Genomic DNA, 6,000 nt, shown 5'->3' with positions numbered 1-6,000 from the left:
GTGAAGCATTTGTAGTGCAATAAAGGCCAATTGTATTTGCGGCATAAAAGGCCTCGAATCTGAATTCAATTGTAGTAATTGACTTATGCACTACAATTGTTATCAATTTGTTCGATTTGCGTCGATAACAATCGCGGTTTTTGTAGTTTTATTGTTACAAGCTAGATATAAGTTTCATTTGAGGGTTTACATTGCACACTTTTAGGGTCTGTTTCACAATGTATGGATAAAGTACCAAATAGCTATGCAACACATAAATTATTAGGAAGATAATTATGTTATTTGACACTTCATCGGACTCATAACTTATGATGGACTTTATGTGACGAATAGCGCTATCTGACAGCCGTGAAACGCAACAATAGTGTTTATCCTACCAATAAATAATAAATAGCTAATTTGGAACTTATGTTGAACTTATCCGTACATTGTGAAACATACCCTTAGTGTGACGTGATATCCTTCGATAGATGGACTATTAACACAACGATTTATAAGTACTTAATATATTTTTCTTGTGGAAAAGCAGAAGACTTTTTTCCACCTCCTGGAGTTTAATGCTCGACCAGACCAAGGTCCGTAGTTCTTTAGATGTCATATTTTACTTGTGAATTAATTTATATATGTTAAGATTCTGTATTTATAACGAGCTGGTGGCTGTCCTTTGACATATAATCTGGTTGCTATGCAATATGCGGTTGCTATGTCGCAGGTGGTGAGCGTCTGATTAAAACAAAGCTTAAATGTTTTGCCGAGCTAAGCTATATTTATTTGTAAGCAAACGCCGTAGTTTTAAAGATAAGCGACATCATAATATATAGACACAGTAAATTTAATAAATAGGTTGTCTAAAAGAATGTTTTTATAAAGATCATTCGTTTGATGTATGTATTCAAAGTTTTCCGCTATGGTTCGTGGATTGAATCAAAAGCGCATTTAATACTTTAGAACGATCTTGAGTTGATGGTAGTTAATGAATTGTCTCTGCACTAAGAGACCATTTAACGTTACGATCTAGCCCAACTTAAAACTAATAAGTAATTTAAGTCTAACCTTATTTACTAATAAGGATGTTTAACATAAGAAAGTGTTCAATAACACCTACTTACTTTACTCTAAGGGAAAAACTCTCTGTTCTTGAGTACTATTTAATTGACATAAACACATGGTACATCTACGTTGAAGACCTCAACCATGCACAGCAGCACACCAAGCACCAGGGAAAGGCTTTCAAGCAGTTTCGTCAGCTTCTGATTCTTGTCAACACAAAAGAGAGAGGTGGCTAGACCGGGGGAGGCGTTCAGGCATCAACATGGACGCGCATTGTCGCATCGGACTGCCGCCGCAACGGCCGCGCGTGAATCTGCGCCCGCGACTGAGTAGTGATCGTGTGATTTCTGTTTGTGTTGGTCTGGAATGTCGTAACGATACCGCATCGTGTTTTGTTGTGAGTCCGCAAGCGTGATTATTGTAACGTTAAAGTTTTAAACGTAAAGTTTTGTAGTATTTGTCTCTGCAAACGAATTTACCAACAAAGGGTTTACTATGATAATATTTGTTAAAAACGAAAAAAATATGCATAGATCGATAGATTTCAAGCATCGCCATAAAACAATAGAAACTCTTGAGCCTTAAATTTAATCAGACCGATTCTTTGACGAATACAACCGTTAAAATAAATTAATGTTATGTAAAGGTTCCTTCAGATTATGGATAAAATAATCACAGATATCGGAAATTATTTTATCCGGCAACTAAAGTTAAATCCTTTTTATAAACTTTTTTATACTGCTTTAGCGACACTTATGTCAATCAGCCACTTTATGTGGTCTAAAAATAAATATTCCGCATATAATTTACATTCTTCTTTGTTTATAAACTTGAGTTTATATCACACGACAATCTTAAAAGCCTTTATGATATTTAAGTGAGTTGACTTGCAGATAAAAGATTACATTCAGTCAAAAAGTAAATATGTATTGTTTTAAATGTAACATTATTATGTAAAGTTTATTATTGATCACGATTAGTGATATGAAGTGCTTACTTTTCGGTACTATGTATTTTTATAGAACACAACAAACGGACTGGTTTTCTGATAATAGGTGACAATGCCACCGCCGTCACACTGCCAATAGACAAGTCGCAAGTGCGTTGCCGGGCTCTTAAAAATCAGTACGCTCTTTTTTTGGTGGTGTTATAGTTCCTAATTCCTTTTTGTCTCTTTTTGCCACATTGTGTTTACGCTGTGATTAAAAGGGACGGATGATAATAATTGTGCAATACGAGGTATTTTTATGAATCGGGGGTAAATATTTCATATAACATATTCGAGATAATTTAAATTATTGCCTTTCGTAGGTATGTTTAAATGACAAACATGAACAATATTTCATTATGTTTTTATTATACACTTAAAAAATAGAGCAGTGTTGGCCTAGTGGTCTCGGCGAACTCTCATGGCTAATATCGTAGATTCGATAACCGGCTATGCACCAATGTATCTATCGCTGTTACGTTGAGGGACCCGACATGCCTTAGACCCAAAAAGTTGACGTGTTTCAGACATGGAAGGCTGATTACCCACTTGCCTATTAGATAGATCTGAGGTACGGACCTTAAAGGTTGTAGCGCCACTAGTTTACTTGAAAGAAATCTATACCCAATTATATTAACAGCGCGGTGCGGTATTTTATAAATAAATTGTAATTTTTATAAGAGAATTGCAATTTCTTCGCTGAATCGTGTACTAGGTTATTCCCGAGAAGTATTAAATGTATCCTGTTGCCATTTTAGAACCAAGTTCATTGAATTGGGTTTTATCGTGCATAGTTGTATTTGCATATATGTATAATGTATTCATTTTATATTCGCGTAATTTAACAGCGATTTGTATTAAAAGATAATAGAGGAATTTTCAATGATTGACTAAAGTTTGTAACTTTTATATTTTCTACAAGTTTTTTCTATAAAAACTACCTGGAACTCGGATGTGATTCAATGAAATGTATGGGAAATTGTAATAGTATTTAAATCGTCCTACGATTACTTAGATTGCCTAAAAACTGATGAATGTATCTATCTGCTGGTAATTATTAAAATATGTATTGTAGTTCCAAAGATCCTCCCCAAAGGGGGTTGTCAAAAGGAATAGGTAGTATTAGTAGTAGAAATAGTAATATAGTAATAAAGTAATTACCATTTATGTAAGCTTTGTAACACCTCCGACGACTACATAGTCGGAGAATTATTTGGAAAACGTAACAATAAAAAAAAATAAAAAAAAAGATCCTCCTCTATTCACCTCTTTATAATATCTATATGTTACCTCGTATTAATCGGTTGCTTAAGGTTAGAACGAATAGAACTCTTGAAGACCACGTTTAAAAGGTCGGTGTGTTGGCTTGAGTCGTGAACATAAAGATGATTTATTTTACTATCTTTTGACATTGTAATACAATTTGCGGTGGCAAAACATTTCTCCTAAAGTAATATTATTTTTATAAAGTTTATTATTATATAGGAATTCTATTTTTATAGCTTCGATTGTGTGCTGTCTCATATATGCATCTCCATTATAAAATGGATGTAAATACATATTTAAGAACACTTATCGCTAAATCTCACTCAAAAAATATATTGGATTTTTATACTTAATAAAAAAAAAAAATAATAAAAAAAAAGCCTTTTATTTCCCAATTAATAAGGTACATTTCTTTATGTGGTTTTCTAAACCTTTGCAAAACTTAACAAAATCTATTAGTAAATGAATAAATATTATGACTATATTTCTATCATGCTATGTATTATTATTTACAGTTTTTGATATTCTAATAATTGTATGGGAACCCCTCTTCAGGTGAAGGCCTCTTCCAGCTTTTGCCAGTTTTCTCTATTTTGCGCAATGTGCTGCCATTTGGGGCCAGCTATTTTTTTAATATCTTCTTCCCAGCGTGCGAAAGGTCGCCCTCTGCAGCGTTTTCCTTTAGGTCCTTTCCAGGTCGTAATTTTTTGTGTCCATCTGTCGTCTTGACTCAAAAAATATATTGGATTTTTATACTTAACTAGGACTAATTTGCATAAGTCTCGTTTTTGAATCTCACTCTAAACATGGTTGAATGTAACAACAAGTGTTAATGAAAACTACAAGAATTACTAAAAGGTGGCGGAAATTTCAAATCATTTATAACATTTCAGCTAGTTTCCAGTAGTTGTCTTGACAAGACTAAAGCGGACCATAGACGGACCGCATGTTGCTGTCAAGACCGACTGCAACATGCGGTCGCCGCACGGCGATCTGCAGTTTCCATACTAAATTCATATTGATCGCAATACACGGACCGCTCGAGCAGTTCCTGAGGAAACCGCATGTTGCAGTCGGTCTTGACTGCAACATGCGGTCTAATTGCCCGCAAACGTCTATAGCCCGCTTTACAACACCTTCTTCGGTGTTTTTGAAGATTGGGTGCCGTAAATTATTGATTCAATTTCAATATCTCGTTCTTCCGTCCATCGTTCCACAACTGAGCGTTTAAGGCAGATGTGGCACCACCACTATGTAGAACCAGTTGCCCGCTAAAGTATTATTTATATTTTTCGAATCAATACGACTTAGAGTCCTTCAAGAAAAGATGAATGTCTATGGGCGACGGTACCTAAACATCGGGTGAGCCGCCCGCGCCAGCCCGTTTGCTGTTTGCGTTTGTTTTATAAAATCTTTATTTTGGTTGCACGAACAGAACACCGATTGGGGTCATTAACAGTAAAACGTAATACTGTTTACAAAACATTTCTTATGTTTACAATAGTGACATTTATTTAAAGCCCTCAAAAGCTTATTCATAGCTTATTACCTTTTTGTTATACCTAGTTTAAATGCATGACTCATTGTGTGGGTGTCTCATTGATATGCACGTTTAGGAAGTGCATTCGTGTTTAAAGGAAAGTCGTGTGCAAAATTGATTTATTATGACTTGGTTCTAAACACTTTCGATTGTATTTAACATACAGTTTGTACCATGTTTTTAATATGATATTTCCATACAATCGTACCCATATTTTTTGGTAACTGACAATAATGAATCGATTTAAAATTAAAACCGATATTGATTTTAAATTATTTCAGAAACGTGTTGGTAGTAGTATTTTTGTTAAAGCTTCAAAAACTTTCCGTGTACTATGGCCTTACGAGATCACTCAATAATCATATGTAATACCACAAGAGCTTCAAAATTATCGGGTATTTCCCGATAGGTTCGTTGCAAACAATTAATATAGACGACTAGAGTCGTCATGACAACTATATTTGTTTGCAGGGAACCTTGAGGGAAATACCAGATAATTTTGAAGCTCGAGTGGTATTCGGGGGATTATTTTTCCGACCCAAATGTCGGCCAATAGAATTGCACCATGAGACGAAATGTACAGTTAACAAATAAGAATTTCATAATGAATAAAACAACTACTTAATACTTTTCTTGAAGCAACGACCAGAGAAAATTTTCACAAAAAATTTTCAGTATAATACCATGTAGGTTGTACCACGTGACGTCGAATGGTGCAATTCTATTGGCCGACATTAGGGTCGGAAAAATAATCAATAATATCAGTAAAAAATTACCTTGAAATCGATCGTACAAAAACCTCTATAAATCCATCATATCACTTTCCTTTAACGGTAAAGTCATGCTACGTGACTGTGAGGTAATTAAAACGGTTCGGAAACGTAACACCTTAACTGTAACCTCGCTTTGGTAAAAACTGCTGAGAATTGACGAGTTTATCAAAATGAAAAGGTCATTGACATCTACACCGCTATTTAACAGCTACAGCACAATAGAGCTAACAGTATAATATCTTTCGCGTTGTTCAGAGGTTTTACGATTTTCTTATATACAACGGAGAAAACGGGTTAGATTTTTACCCTATGTGGACCCTTAGTCAAAATCGATTGGAAATACGTTCCATTGAGACAGCTAATGGACATAGTAGTGGCAAATA

At 34.7% G+C, this 6,000-nt stretch overlaps 1 protein-coding gene across 1 annotated transcript in view; it reads left to right on the top strand.

Moving 5' to 3' along the window:
• The first annotated feature begins 1,314 nt into the window (after positions 1-1,314).
• Positions 1,315-6,000, top strand: part of LOC125060718 (long-chain-fatty-acid--CoA ligase 5) — a 40,296-nt gene continuing 35,610 nt past the window's right edge. The window contains exon 1 of the mRNA XM_047665743.1: positions 1,315-1,447. The gene's annotated coding sequence lies outside the window, so the exon portion shown is untranslated. The remainder of the gene's footprint in view (positions 1,448-6,000) is intronic.

The sequence above is a fragment of the Pieris napi genome, chromosome 22 (assembly GCF_905475465.1).
Source record: "Pieris napi chromosome 22, ilPieNapi1.2, whole genome shotgun sequence".
In the NCBI taxonomy this organism is placed as follows: Eukaryota; Metazoa; Arthropoda; class Insecta; order Lepidoptera; family Pieridae; genus Pieris; species Pieris napi.
The sequence above is the reverse complement of the archived record's forward strand: the minus strand, read 5'-3'. Positions and strand labels throughout refer to the sequence as shown.